Source organism: Nelusetta ayraudi, unplaced genomic scaffold (assembly GCF_046127955.1).
Source record: "Nelusetta ayraudi isolate G7.1 ecotype Tasmania unplaced genomic scaffold, CSIRO-AGI_Nayr_v1 ptg000005l, whole genome shotgun sequence".
In the NCBI taxonomy this organism is placed as follows: domain Eukaryota; kingdom Metazoa; phylum Chordata; class Actinopteri; order Tetraodontiformes; family Monacanthidae; genus Nelusetta; species Nelusetta ayraudi.
This window is the reverse complement of record NW_027466055.1, coordinates 7,609,390-7,625,489: the sequence shown is the minus strand read 5'-3', so window position 1 is coordinate 7,625,489 and position 16,100 is coordinate 7,609,390. Positions and strand designations below refer to the sequence as shown.

Genomic DNA, 16,100 nt, shown 5'->3' with positions numbered 1-16,100 from the left:
TAACTGGGATGTGACTGGAACAGCGCCTCACTTTCATCGTACCCTGCTGGTGGGGAAAATTGCCTGTGGTTGCTGTCCCCCCCCCCAAAACCCTACCCTTCCAGGGAATATGACGGGTGTCAAAATCGGTCAAGGGAATTTCAACGTGTCAAATCCTCCCCTTCCACTCCACCAAACCGGTTCCTGACCCAAGCTGAAGCACAGCAAGGTTTGTCCTTCACTGCCTTAAAACAATTCTTTTTGTATTAGACTAATTATTCCCCTGTGGGGACAAAGATGGTTGGAAAAAAAGATAGTATAATATTTTTTTTAACAGCTCTGTTAAAATTACACAATTGCAGGATGACTTGGGGGAAAAATGTGGTAAGAATGATAGAATGGTATATACAAATTCTTGAAAAAACAAAATATAGAATCGTCAGCATTCACTTTATCCAACTTTAAAGAACTACTGCGGTACCACACAGTACAACTTTTTATCTCCATTAAAGTTTTTTTTTGGGGGGGGTCCAGGGACCCGCGGTGCAGATTTCACAGCGAAGCAAAGTTTCCGATGTGACACTAAAACGGATCCTGGCATTAAGCTTCAGATCATGAAAACGGCGGCGCCCTGGCAGGTAGGTAGTGGCGGCGAGCTCTGCGGCGGGTCTGAGATGAAGCCCTGAAAATCATCCGAGCTTAGGACGTTTCGCTTGAGAAATGGCTCGGCGCCACGATTGGAATTCAGAGACGGAAACGCTGGCGAGTGCGTAACCCTTCACATTTGCGAGATGTGCTCCGCTCGCTCTCCCAGGTCAGCGAGACGCCGCGGCTCAGCGTGCGCTCATGGGGTTAAGCGTGTCACCGCCGATGGCCCCTGATCGCTTGTGCATGCCGCTTTAATAGCACAACCTATGTCCCTCTAATAGCTCATGCGGCACTCCCCCACCTCCACCACCCCGTATCCTCCGGGACGTAACAAATGGACCGTCCACTGTATCGGAAACAGGGATTTCCCCTTGTGACTAATTCCACATATCCGTTTTCCCCGGGTTTTACTGCTGCCACTTTACTTCTGCTTTCCGCCTCATTGGCTGATCCATGGTGGTTAAGCCTTTACAGTAAATGTTTTCCATCCTCCGGGCCCCATAAGCGACGCGCTAACGCACAGTTCAGAATCAGTCCCCGACCCTGCTCTCGCTGCAGCTTCCATTAAAATGTGCAGCAGCCATGAATTTGTCATTCTCGTCAAATGAGACAAGCGCCGTTTTCTCCTTCAATCTAATTCCCCGTCTGCGAGATCAATAGAGTCGCCGGCGTCGGGAGAGAAAACGGCCCATGAATTGCTTGGGCTTTGTCGCGGTGCCATTTCATGTACATGCTAAAAATACTCACGTAAATAATAAAAGGCCACTCGGGCCTCTGCAGCGGCCGACAGCAGTCGGCGTTCAATAATGGCTCCTCCATTGTGTGTCTGAAATGACTCATTCACTTTATTTATGGCTTTTCTGAAGACACGGTAAACAAGTTTTTGCGCATCACACACTTCTGCGAGGGAGTTTTCCGCCATGCGTTGGTGCAAAATGCTTTATTTTCTCACTATTGTCTTCCAAACGGGGACCCCTCCACCACCTGCTCGCCCTCACACGCTTGCACATACGTATAGACCGCCACACGCCCCGCGTTCTAATCGATTTCGCATTGTGACGGCGGGCCGGCGAGATTAGACGAGATGGACGGCGCCATCATGACGGCCGTTTGTGCGCGCCTCCTTTTTAAAATGAAGAGTGGCTGCGTTCTGTTTTCTCCTTCTCCCCTCGTTACGACACACCGCTCCGCGCAATCGACGGCGGGCTATTCTATTTCCAAGTGTCATATTTAATGAAGGCAGTGCATTCATTTACAGCCAGCGGAGGGGGGAAGGATGTGAGAGGGAGGAAGGGACACAGAGGAAAAGACCAACCAGGACGAGATCAAATGGCAGAAGAAAAATATCTTTTTATTTTATTTTTTTTTTTAGAAATAACAGGGGAGTTGGAGGGTAAGGACTGGAGTTAGAGCAGCGGGAGAGGAGTAAAGGAGGTGAGAGCAGAGCTATAAGCTCAAGGCTGTTCAATTCTGTGTCACCTCGCGAGGCTCCATTATCCTGGAGTCTGCATTTGAACTTAAAAAGTAGGAATAAGAGGCTTTTTGGCACTTTTATTCATCCCACCGACACCTACGGCTGGGACTCACCGTACACGTCCAAAGAGGTTCGGATTAATGTTTTCTGCCCCCCTTTGACTGAACCACATCCCCACTTATTCTCAGGCCGATACAGTTACTGTATGTACGACAGCAGCAACACGGGCAGGAAACACGAGAAATGCATTTGCCAGCATGTACAGCCCGTGCTGGGGTGGTTTCTGTGGTCCGATATGACCATGAAAGATGAAACAGCCGTCATATACGATGAAATGGACCCAGAACATTTTTTTCCCTTTATTTCGAGGTGGTGCATAATAGGCGCCTGCATTAGTTATTCGCTGATGGCCTTTACGACATTTCAGCCTGAGGGGATGCCCCGGTGCAGCCCTTTGATTAGCCCATACAGACCATATATATACTGTATATACATTTTTGTAGAACAGCAATATATTCAAGGTAAAGATGTGTCTCCCTGATACCAAAAGAGCAAAGTCAACACTCCCTTTGGAATGCATTAGAGGCTCATCAATGTTGACTGCCTTGAAAACATCACCTCAGCTATTTCTACCGACCGTCCCTCGTGGCAAACGCGTTCTCATTAAATAACTTGTGTTAAAGGAGGAGCCACTGAGGATCAGCAGCAAGGAGGAGCCTCGGGAGGCCGGAGCGGCTGCGTGTTGAGACTTAGGACTATCGATCCGGGCCAGATTGGAGAGGAATTATTAAAGTTATTAGGTTAGGCTTGGAGGCAACAAGAGAGTTTGGAATTTGAGCACTGAGACTCAGTTGGGGGGAAGCGAAATGTAATTCTTTGCTAATAGGATCTACTGTAAGGTGAACTTGCAGAACTAACCTTACTTCCACCACTTACTCGTGAAAACTGTTGTTCACATTTTTCCCGTCAAACTGACCCATCAGCCCTGGCTCACGGACATGAGGGTGAAGGAAAAGCGGGTTTTCGTTAATGGCCCAGTAGTTGCTGGATTTGTACTTAAGCTGATTCGTGGAATATGCACTGTTGTCTGATTGCCATTGTCTTTGTGGAAACTTGTATCTTGCAGTTATTTCTGTTCCACGCCATCTCTGCGTCGGCCATACTCATCTTTCTTTTTTCCCCATTGTACTTTTCCTTTTCTCGCCTTTAACCGTAATCTTACCGCTTGTTCGTGGTCAAGGAGTCCAGTGAGAAATAATGAAAACTGTTTTTAGATAAGATTAACAAAAAAAAAAACAATGATAAAAACACAAAAATAATCTCAAAGTTCACTTCCTTCTATTTCAAAGAAAATTACCTAAAAAAATGATTCATCTTCCCAAAAAATATCTACCTCCGTACACGCACAGCACAACACAGCATATTGTGCCCTGTGCTGACAGCTTCTTGCAACAATGCTCATCTGCTTTGTACCTCTTTAGTGTTTGTAATTTGAAGACAAAAGAAAGATGCCGTTATCACCACCACGACTGAGGCGTTGTTGCAGCATTATTACCTCAGTGACATCAGCTGAGTGTTTTGGCACGTACCCGCAAATTCAGTCAAGGATGGATTTCTCCCGTTTCTGGGGAGCTCACTGACAGGTATATATTTTTCTTGGAAGACACAGATAAAGTCAACTTTGCACAATACAGGGCCTTTGTGTATAATGAGGCGAGGGACAGTCACAGCCACCTTCCTAAACCACTGAAGCCATTTGACACAAATGTGACTCAGGATCACCATTTCAATATATTTCACGCCTAACGCAAACACAGTATCATGCTTTTCAAATACGCTCTTCTGATGCGCGTCCCTCTCCCAAGGATGTTGCGTCACGTAAGTATTATTTACCGTTAAAACACTGCTGCTCTTTCTCGCCTGTGCCCTCTCACTCTGTCCGCCTGCAAACGTGCACTGTGCAGCTCGGCACCTGGGACCAATGGAGGGGAATCTCTGAAAATAAAATACATCCATCTCCCTGCAACACTGGAAGGCTGGCCAATGATCTGGATAAAGCACTGCGGTCAGGAATGAGACACTTTCATGGCCAGCTCTCTGTGACATTGCTGCCCCCTCCGCTTTTGTCTCAATCGCTCACCGGGGAACTGAGGCGAACAATGAGGCGCCGTCCCACAATGGTTTTTCTTAAAACTCCAGTTTGTGTTGTAAAGCAGGCAGAGGAACAGCTGCAGCGAGGTTTCCCCCGGCCACTTTGCAAATGTAATTATCTTGTCTCGGGTTATATATCAAACCCTGGGCGGTGTACGTTCTTCATTAAAAAAAAAATAATAATAAAGAAAGAACGAACAGAAACAATGACAATATTTGTCAACTGTGAAAGGTAACTGTGACAGTTAAAAAAAAAAAGAAAAGAAAAGAAGAAAGATGCCTCAAGTGCTATGGATGTGCTTCAGAGGATGGCATATCTCCCTAAAGAGTAGAAGATAACTCAAAGTGGATGGGTCTCAAAGCGCATTTAATGACTGCGCTAACGGTGGATAGTTTGCAAACTACGCATCGGCAGATGTTTGTATTGTACCTGTAGATTCAGTCTTAAAAAATGTTGCATTTGGCACCGGGTATCAAAAACATTGTGGGCTTTTGGATGAGGCAGGTGTCACTGTAAGATATCCGGTGTAAAGCTTCGGAGGGATGAGTCAACCTTGCAAAGAAAAGCAGCTTTCCAGCAGTTTATCAGAAATACTGTGGGAAGGATTTGTGGCTCCAGTGCAGTCAACGTGGGTGTAGCTAGCTGCTGGTTTTGATCAGGCTGCAAAGTCTTTTCTGTGTTGTTGTCACCTGTCTTGATATTCAGGTCAGACATCAACTAGTGTACAGGGTTCCTTGAGATGAAAATTGGAAAAATTGAACGGGGACACAATTTTCATTGCGTGTGGGAGAGAGAAAAATAAGGTTACGTCTGACTCTATATAACAGGGGAACCAATTGAGTCACTACCAAGTCTCCTGATCCAGTAATTGAACAGCAAGCATACATTTTAAAGAATAACGTCTTGACTTGATCCATTTTTACAGCGCTAAACCAAAGTAAAAAAAAAAAAACAAAAAAAACTGTCTTGTCTATTTAACTTTTATTTGTCAAATCTGTTCTTTTTCTTGGGAGAGACCTCAGCTATTTGAACTTCTCGGTTTCTGACGCTGGTCTGACTGGGATTTTCAGCACATTGGAGATTTTTTTTTTCTTTCCTCCCCAAGGATTATCTACGATCGAGATGCTGCTGCTGCTGCTGCTGCTCTTAGAAAATGTGCAGTAAAGATAAGCGGGGTGGTGGGAAAACATGTCAAACAGTACCTCTTCATCCAGAGGCGAGAAGCACGGGGTAATTTTCATAGAGAAAGTAGGGCAGCCCTAATTCTGGTTAGACAGCCTCCTTTCCCAGCTTTTCCTCAAACTCCTCAAAAAGAGAAATGTGTGCATGCTGCAGAAAAAAGAGGGGAGCGCAACATTGTTTCACGTGCGTGTGCACATGCGCGCTTGTATTCATGCTCTCGCAAAAACACGTGCATACTTGCGAGCAGCCTGGGGAAATTGCGCGGGTTTTGTTCCAGAGGGCTCCTCTGTGCGGTGGTGTACAGCAAGTTGTGAGTCAAGGGCGGAAAGTTTTCCTCTCCTTTCATTCACTTTGGCCTGTCCTTTCTGTACAAATTGAATTCTATACAGATAGATAGATAGATAGGTTTATTGTCCTTTGCAGGAAATTTATCACATTCTGTACGTATTTAGAAACCTAAGAAACAAAATTTATATGTACAAACATAACATACTGTAGAGTCAAATCTTAAGAGTATTCAGAAAAAGAGGGTGTTACACTTGCAAAGCAATTTTTCATTGCTTTCATCGGACGCAAAAATGGCTGAAGGTCAATGTAAAGCTCTTACGTGGCTTACATGACTTTAAAAGTGTGTTTGTGTGTGTGTGTGTGTGTGTGTGTGTGGTACAGTGCCTGCCTTTCCGGGGACGCTCGAAATTCCACATTTATTCGCCAATAAACTATTCAGTGCTTGAAGCCCCTTTTCAAAGACTCCACAGGTGTTCCCGCCTTTCCCCCCCCACCCGCAGACTCATCGAGCAGGCTTTTGTGTCATCTGATAGCACCGTAAATTCACAAGGTGGAGCCACCCAGCGCTCTGCCACAGATGCGTCAATCGCAGACAGAGATAGTCAACACTCTGGTCTCATTTTCACCTTGATTAATTTAGGAGAGGATAACCGTGGGAGTCACTCAGCCTCTCATTAGACACCACTCAGCCCTACAGGGCCACTCATGCACCTGTATTAGTATGTGGCTGATGGTTCAGCAAGACACAAACCTGTACAGTCCTGCAGATTCAGTCCCGTCTGGTAGACCACATGAATGAATCATGACCGACACGAAGCTCAAAGGCTCAGCGAGAGACTCGGCGCTATGAACCTCGCTACCTGTCTAAGCCTATTGTCTGACTGCTCTCCTCTCCCTTTTCGTGATTTATCGAGATGTTTTTTGTTTTTTGTTTTTTCTGGAGAGATGAAAGTATGCTTTGTGCGTCTTTCCGACTCTCAGATGTTTTCAAAGAATTGTGATTTTCATATAACAAGGAAAACGATCGTTCCCTTCATCAACATAATTGAGTTGGCGTGTTGTTGGGGCCGGTGAGGTGAGGCGGGATTCTGCCGTGCAGTGTTTTTCTGCCCCCCAGTGGTCAGCAAGCACAACGCACTGGGGAAAAAAAAAAATTTAAATGGCTATCAAAGCATTTTCCCATCTTACTTATGTTTTAAAAATGTTGCCCAGTACTTAAAAAAAATAAGCTGATTTAATATGTAATGTGGTGATTATTTTGGATTTGAAAATAATGCACAAGATTTTGCTGCATGCTACAGCTTCTATAGTTTATAAGCTTGCAATGGCTTCCTGTTAATATCACAACAAAACTCAGGCCACAGGCAGCTGTTACTTCTTTCTCCTCAACAGGATGTTAGTCCTGGATGTTGGGATTACAGAATGGCAGCACGTACAGCTGACCTGCTATTTAAAGGTGCAGTCTGTTAGGTAATGAAATGAATATAAAAAGAAACCGAAGTGCTAGCAGGATGTAAAATATCATAGTCAATCTGCAGGGCTAAATGAGCCTGTATGTGTGTGCATGTACACCAAAGTTTACAGCTGTATGAACAGTTGCCATCTCAGGTGGTTGTGTCCTCTTGCAGTGCATAAATGTGTCCTTCGCTTGTTTTATCAGCCAAAGATAAAAAAAAAAAAAATCTTTGCACAGGTAAACCTAAAACAAAATAAACTCAGACAACCCACGCTTAGCGTTTAAAGTCAATGAAAATTCACATTTCCCAGCATTTATCTTGCAATCAATTCTGGTCTGACAAGAAGGCATTGAGCCTCGAGTAAGGGGCCACTAAAAAGTTTACTTTCAAAACATGTGCAGCGCTCTATTTGGTCTTCTCTTACCTAAAGATGCGAATGCAAATATCCAAACAACAATCCTAAATGTCTAGATTGCAATTACCTCGAACACCTCATCATTCTGCCTGGTGGTTTGCGACATATTACATCTGCAGCTCGCCTGCGATCGAGCAGATGTGTGAAAGGTCGGTTGTGTTTTGCCTGTTGCGTTTCCCCTCTGAGTCATATGAGCGTATCGGTTCACCGAGGTTAATTAGTCACATTTGTCACACTCTCACCCCGCCCAAAAGACTCTTCGCCAACTGCCACTGTTTACATTCGGAATTATTTTCCGACCCATTAATCACAAGGGCGGAGATTTGAGCAGAATTGGACCGCCGGAATGTTTTCATTAACGTTCTTATTGCTTTCTAGAGGCGGCGCAGTAACTGTATTAGGATCACATCAGCGTTGCAGCTGAAGGGCCAAGGCTGAGCTTTTATTTAGCCATAATAAAAACAAGAAATGTTGTGTAATTAAAAAAAAAAAAAAAAAAAGAATAAGAAGCATTTCCCATTCACATTGTATCAAATCGCTGCAGCTTCCAAAAGCCTTTTGGTACAATGTGAACTACACTGAGGGCGACTTTCAGGACAATTTACATATGGAGCTGAATGAGATGAAAAGGCTCGTCATGCTCCTTAAATAGGAGATAAATGATGATTTCCTTGCAGTTAGGTTTGCAATTCTGTCTCCGTATCGACCTGGATATGCTGAGTGGAGTCATGAGGACGGAAACTTAGCACAAGTTCACCACTAGATGGCAATGTAATTTAAGAATTAAGGACCTTGCGCCTACTCTTTCCGAGTGCCTGTTCGCTGACCTTCAACAATTCACTGAAATAAAAAAAAGAGGAGAGAGATGTGTTTTTAAGGATGCATTTGTACCCAGCCCTTTATATAAAGCTGTTAGTTTCAATGAAAATCACCTAGTACGCCAAGAACAAGTGGGTGCCAAACATCCAGTGTCCTTTATCACTAATAGCAGTTCGACGAATTCCACTCAATTTTGCTCACCTTCAAAACAAATGTGTCCTTACTTTGCAATCAAAGGATTTCCTGAAGTCGTAAAAAAAGTCTGTCTTTTAGCGGTGCCGGTGTGACACACAGCCCCACTGCCAACAACCAACCAACGACGTCCATCTGATGAGCGTTTCATGTTCACTTTTAAAGGTCCAGTGCAGCGAGGAGCCTTTCGCCAGAGTCCAACCTGGCGAATGATGTGTTTCAGGGACACAGGTGAAAGAAAATAAAGTCTTATTAAAACAGTGAATTAATTGCCAGAGCTTATTATGTCCCTGAAAATCTAATCTTTTCTCAGTAATGGGTGGGTGGGTGGGTGGGTGAATTCATGGGGAGTGAACTGGATGTGATGTGTGACAGGTCGTCTTAATGGATTCTGTCCCCAAAGTGAATGTCTGTCTCCTCGGCTGCAGTTCGGGTGCATGTTCCGTGTGTGTGTGTGTGTGTGTGTGTGTGTGTGTGTGTGTGGGCGTGTGGGCGTGTGCTCGGCGGGAGTGTCCAGTCATTCCTCGAGAGTTCTTAAACGAATTGAACGAGGCAGAATGAATCACGGAGTGATCAAGATGTCATCTGCATGGTAATGAAAACATGAAGCCTCATAATAAGTTTCCTGTTCAGGCGGAGCTGCCGGGGCTCAACAGCTCACCCGGCAAGTGGTTGGGAAAGTGGCGGGCCATAGAAACAAGTCAGCAGAGCGGAGTCTCCGGGAATTATCTATTATCCTGGTGGCATCTGCAGCGTTGCACTCGGAGAAGTTTGCCTTGTCGGAATGCTGATGTGTGATTGGATCCACTTGTATATTTACTGTGTTGTTTTTACTTTCCGTTTACGAGATCTTCCTCCACGGCTTACAGTGTTCTCATGCCATGTGACTCTGAATGCTAATAAGGCAAAAATAAAAACTATTGTTGTTGCTTTGTTGTTAAGAAAAAAAAAACAACCAAAAAAAAAAAACATTTTGGTGAGCCACACTACATGGATTGTGTTTCCATTACTGCCTGTAGAACAAAACAAAACAAAAAAATACTGCATGAGATTCATTTTCATTTTTTTTTTCTCGCCCCCTCAGGAGTAAACTTGCATGGTCAAAGAGAAACTTTAAATTCAAGTCAAAGACCTGCTGCTCCCCTGGTTGGTGTTAAAAGTTGGAAAACAAGCCGAACATCAGCAAACCGTCCATGGCTGCGAGGGACGAGCGAGGGTTGTCAACCCAATGCACTGGTAGATAAATTCAGACCTTTTTTTTTTATTATTTTATTTTTTTCATTTTGTGCATTCTAGGAAAGTTCCACAGTGTGGAGAGAATCTGTATTTATGGTCTCCCTCTTTTTCCTTTTGATCAATTATTTAACAAATAGGCAGTTTGCACATTGTGAAAGTGCTCCCCTTGTATTCGTAGAATTCCTGGGTTGAAACGCCAGAGGCATGACTGCAGGAAAACATCAATGTTGAGTTACGCTTTCTTTTCCCCCCCTACTTCCAAAATTTATCCGTTCAATTTAATGCGTGATGATATTCCCCCCCCCTTCACTTAAGTGTCGCTGCATTGCTGGTTTTGGAATGAAATAATTTAGATGAAGGCACTCAAGATGTGGGAGTGTGGAGAAAAGTGGGATTGTGTTGCATTTTGGGAAAGGCACGTGGCACCGCGCACGACAAAGTAATTCTCAATTTAATTCAGGAATATGGACGACTGGTGTCGGCTTTAAATGTTTCATTTGAGTAGAACATAATGGCAAATCGTACATTCACCAAGTCACATCATATTTCTTGCAGAAGAACGGCTGCCTGAAGCCAATTCCTTGAACTTCACACTCGTACGTGTGTTCCAAAGAAACAAGCGTCCCACTGGTCAAAACTTAAAATGGGCCTAGCAGGAGTTTGCAAAATTCAATCATATTAGATAATAGCCTGGGTCTTTGCTGCTTTATTTAATTTTTTAATCTCCTTGGCAACCTTAGGCCAACTAATATACTGTATGTCTTGACACTGTAATGAGCTTTCAAGTGGCCCTTCCTGTTTTCGCCATTATTTTGCCTGAACTAAAAAGGTCCCTGGAGATGTTTGGCTGTCGTGATGTCCTTCAATTTAAGCCTTAATGAAAGCTTGTCCCAGCGCTCTGAAGCTGTTCCTTGACAACACTTCACACACACACACACACACACACACACACACACACACACACGAGCACAAGCAAACACACACACCCCTCGCTCTGGAACGAGCTCCCCTTCTGTGATGAAAAATGCAGCCTGTCTCTTTGCTTATTGCTGTGGCATTTAGGTGGCTCAATGTGGTGATTTGAAGAGCCTGTAGTGTCAAAGCTATTTCTCCTGCTTGTGGCTTAATGCCGCGTCTCGGCAAACCTGACCATTGTCATTTTCCCCCTATCGGCTTCCCTGTGGCCGTGAAGAAAAGCCACGGAGTGCTGGTAATAACCTTCAAGGAAAAAGGGGCTGTGATTGCGCATCCATTTCACAGTTAGGATCACTCCCTGCTTCCCCAAAGCAGTAAAATGCTATATGGGGTAAGGAGAGAGAATGGCAGGAAGGCGGACGCGCTGTTTTGTCAGAGGCGGGAGATGAAATTGGTGTCTGCGGAGACGCTGGTGGTCTGTTGTGTCTTAAAATCAGGGTCTTCCACCGCTGAGGCCCACCGGTTGGCCGTGGCGGCAGCACCGGGGGCTTCGGCTGACAGGTGACCCTTACACTTTAAACCACAACAGGCTCCCACAGTCGTACCGTGCGCTCCCCCTTTTCAAAGTGCCACTGTCTGCTGCGTCTGCTGGGACTGGTTACGAGAAGCACAGTTCACCAGTCGGCCATTCAGGCTGTTCACAACTGAGCCATTTGCACGGCGACACGTCTCGGGTACTTGCCACGACCCGATTGCTTGGGAAAGTGGATAAATTGCTCTCATTTTCAGCCTGCAGCGGAAGCAGAGCCGCCTTGTAGAGCCCGGCAGTGGTTTTTTGCTTGCTGACTGACCCTTAAAATGGGCTGTCGATTTAGAAAAAGTTAACTATTTGGTTTATTTGCCGTTTTTTTCACACTCGCCTGGGAGTTTTTGTGTCACAATTGGCCAAACATCTTTTGAGTTGTGATCTTTTGCAGCAATGCCAATAGTCGGATTCATATTTATTCACATTGACCAGCTGACCTTGTCCATTCAAGTGAGTCATTAGCGTCTTTGTAAATGAATGGCAAAGAATGTTTGTACATATCTTAAATGTTTTGTATGAGTGTTTTTTTTTATTTTTTAAATACAATCCGTTTCATTCTCTTTGCGGTTTATCTGCTGTTATATGTCCTCTGATGAGTACAGTAATATTGCGTTCCGCTTGCAATAGACGGCACATTCACGGCTGCACCAGTCTGCCCCGTTTATGTGTGGTTTCACGGTGCCTTTAAAAATGTGCTTTGGAAAAGCTCCTCGCGCTGACCTTGCACAGCCCTGTAATTTGATGGTAAATCGCTGTCATTTGGTCTGCCATGCCTCATGAAGCCATCCATGTTGTTTTCTCCTTTCCTGCCCCTCCCTCCCTGCCTCCGAGCTCCCACTGATGGCCGTATTAACACTGGTGCATGACTAATTGGGCCACCGCAGCCTGAGGCAAAAATAATTTGACTTGATTTCAAATGTTAAAGGTTCTCCGTTTGTGTCATTCCGATTTCTCGCGCACAGGATGTAACTGATATACTCGTAGATGCTGCAAATAGCGTATTGTTTCATCACATTTATTTAGATCATTTTCGTTTACATGGTCAAAATCTTATAGCTACACATTGGTGCAGCGATTAGCACTGTTGCTTTGCAGAAGGAAGGTCATGGATTAGATTCCCGACCCTTTCAGTTCTGAGTCTGCACCCTCTGCTCCGGCCTACGATGGTTCTTTCCCGGTTCCTCCCACAGGCCGAAGACATCAATCGATCAGGTGTAACCGGCCACTCTAAATTGTCTGTACCAGTGTGGATGGTAATTTCTTCCTCTATGCGGTCCTGCGAATGACAAACGGGTCATATGTCCAGAGGGTTAACCCGCCCTTCACCCGAGGACACGTGGGATGTGCACCAGTACCCCCGTGATCCTGAGCGTTAAAGCAGCAAAGGGGGAAAATGAACGTGTGGACGGTGACATTCTTCAGAGATGATGAGACATGCAGCTTTTTATCAAACCTCAAGATGTCACTGTTGGTTAACCACTGGTCTGTTGCCATGCAGCAGCCTCCTGGTAGAGATCACACTCCGTCCATCAGCAGATGGCGCAGACCATCAAAGTTTGCTCCCCATGTATATGCATATTTTTTCGCCCCTGTTGTACTCTTTGTACAACAGCAGTCTCTAGATAAATAAACACTGTGATTGTGATGGCCCGATACAGTCGCACCTAATTAAACAGAATAAGATGCGGGATCTTGGCCAGCAACGTTCGAACCAGCAATTAAAACGGAACAATTCAGGGTGGTTTTGTTTTGGCCTTGAGGGAGACTTTCGCAACCCTCCAACAGGCAGGAGAGACCATCTCCTCCACTGCAGCCCTTCGAATGCCTGTTCAGGTAGGAATACAGAGTGTTTGGTTTTGCCCTGATATAAGTCAATATGGCTGCACCACAAGAAAATGCTTCATCATAATGAGATTCTATGAAATCAAGAACATTGAAGGATTGATTTTCACGACGTTGAAGTTTTAAAGGAAGAGATCAATGCAATGTTTCATGTAAAGTAGGAAGGGAGAGGCTTGAAATAGCTGGCACAGCAGACCTTTGCAGATGGGAACATTCCTAGCATTGTTGCTATTAATAAGTGATGTATACATTATTGTTTGTCTCACTGTTTATCCCTCATCACTTTTAGCCCTGTGAGAAAGTCAGGGTCAGAGTTTTTTTTTTCCCCCCTCCTCGCTCTCTATCAGTACTTTGTTTACCCGGAAAAAAAACCCCACTGGGACCAGAGTGCACCAGCACAGCCAATCAGAGTTGCGTAGCCGAAACGGAAACACAGTAAACGGCAGCAGTTAAGGGCAGAGCTCCACCTCCAACGTGTAATCAGATAGGCCAGGCAACGATATCTGTGGGCGAGCCGACTGTTGTAAAGCACACACGCTGCTGCCCCGAAGCCCAGTGATAGAGGAGTGCAAAATAGTGCTGCCGGCTCACGGGAAGTGTGGTGACTCGGGGAAGAAAAAAGACTGGAAGCGGAGACGTGAAAAAGTGGGGAGGAGGCTGCAGGGTCTGGACTCTGCAGTCATGGCAACTGCTTGTTTTGTTCAATGATGCAATAAATCTGTGTAAACAAATAGTCCTTCGGTCCTTAAGCTGCTAAATGTTGGGTGTTGAATTCTTTCACTGAGAAAATAATGGGCGAAGAAACGCAAATCCAAAAAAAATATCATTTAAAAGCTGGGTCGACTCGTTTCCTTTTAGTTTGAATATCATAATTCTTCTGATATTCTCTTCATTGAAGCAGGGCACAGATTAGCTGCAGCTGTTGGCAATCATTGTCATTTATCTTTGGTTAATGCTTTGATTTTCCAATTCCGTGTTTATTTACATTTGTAGCTTTCCTAATATTACATATTTCCAAATATTATTGGATTTAAGAACACTGTTTTTTAGATATATATGAATAATAAAAAGCTTATTTGAAATGCTAAATGACTAGTATGATGCACCACAACATGCCTTGAAAGCTGGTTGCTCATAGTAGAGTGTGTAATATAAGATATGCACACCGCTTTATTTGAAAGTACGAGGTGTCGCATGTTTACATCTCGCAATGAAATCCTCATTTCAAAAAGACCGAATGCCTATGGATTCTTAAAGAAAATAGTACGATTGTCCAGCGGGCCTGTGGATCTCTGGCGGGGGAGTGTGGGCTTCTTCTCGCCAGCGCTCATTGTGTTTTTCCTCTGTAAATCCATGACAGGCGAGCAGGGCTTCCCACCGGGGAAATCTGTCTGTGTTTCCTGTCCCACAGCTGCCCTCTTCCTCTCACTGCGAAAAAACCCACAAGACTTGCTGCTCCTCCACACCAGAAAAGCAGAGGTGGAGTGCGCTCCATCTGTGTTTGAACATCCAAAAATAGACGCCAGCTACGCTCCCGGTCTTTTGAATTTGCTGGAACACGGGCAGAGGTTGGCATTCTGCGATCACGTAACCGACACAGACACACATACGGTTAGGGGCAACTGAGGATTTCTGTATTTGTTTTGCAGCCATTGGAATAAATTACCAAGACTGTAATAAGATGATTTTTTTTTTTTTAAGATTTGTTGAGGTGAAATATTTGTTTTTGTTTTAGGTTGACCAACTGACTTCTGTATTAATCTCCCTTCATTTTCTGTATGCTTAGGCAATTTATTTAACTTTGTCTCTTGTATAAAAGCCAACCTGGGTTCTAAACAACTGTGTTATCAACACCTGTGAGGCATTGTCCACATGAAGACAAGTTTCGTGTTATCCGGAAGTTTTTATTTTTTTTGAATTATATGGCTTTGTCAGCCACACGATATGAAACTGTTCAGGAGCCTGAACACCACAGCCTGCCCTAGCCTAGCTCACCCTACTATTGGCAGCAGCAATGGCAGATCACATTGTTGCCTTCATCAACATGGGTCTTTACCAAAGACTACCTTCTTAAATGCACATTCGTTTTCACACCTACCTTGTTCTTCCTTTGTTCTTCTTGAATTTGCTTAAATTGAAAGATTATTCTTTTCAGTTTTATGGTATTTATGTGACAACAAAAAGAGCTGCACTCACAGACCTAGCATAAGTACTACAGAGATTAAGTGTTTTTTTTTTTTTTCAATACAGTGTTTAATGGAATCTGAAAACTTTGTAATTTAAATATTTTTACTCTTCTGACGCATATGGACAGGGGGGATGTGCTATGCTACCTCAAATGGACATTAGGACATCCACAGTTGTTAAAAGTCAGTTAAGGGTCAACTTTTGCGATCTTGCCTGAAGTAAAAGAGAACAAAGGAAGTCATTTGTCCCCAGCTGAGCCTTCACTCTCCCCTGCTCAGCTGTTTGTCTCTCACCTTGAGTGCTTTATTACAAATGACGCCTTGCACAGAGTCGGAGGTTGGGTGGAGGACTGCGGAGAGTCTGACCCAACTCACAAACAGTCTGACCTGAACAGCAGGGCCAGGCTCATTGCAATGTTCCCCTTTGCTTCTTTTTTTTTTTACTTCCAATAAACTTTGTTGGCTTCATTGTCAACCCCGGCGTGTCACTGCTGTTTTGTTGACAGACTCGTCATCCATTTCCTAGCAGTTCCAAGCCAGATGTTTAGTAAAGCTGCCCAGCTGCTCAGCGGGCCCAGAGGAGCTGCTCTCAGTTGGATCGGGAGACGGCTGGCTGAGATCTGCAGCTTGGGTCTGTTTTGCGGTTTATGGTCCTTTCAACTCTCACTCATTGGTCAAACCAACTTTGACCCATCACGCCCATTCATTGTTCCATCAATACGATACCAT

The 16,100-nt window shown here is 44.5% G+C and overlaps 1 long non-coding RNA gene across 2 annotated transcripts in view; it reads left to right on the top strand.

Annotated features, from left to right (window-relative positions):
* The window catches only part of LOC142902061 (uncharacterized), an 85,626-nt gene extending 69,827 nt beyond the window's left edge, over window positions 1-15,799 (top strand). The window contains exons 2-3 of one of the 2 annotated variants that reach the window (XR_012929039.1): window positions 9,691-9,842; window positions 14,546-15,799. This is a non-coding gene — a long non-coding RNA (uncharacterized LOC142902061). Of the gene's footprint in view, window positions 1-9,690; window positions 9,843-10,020; window positions 10,565-14,545 lie in introns of those variants that run through there. The other variant, XR_012929038.1, reaches the window with a different exon arrangement.
* The last annotated feature ends 301 nt before the right edge of the window (window positions 15,800-16,100 follow it).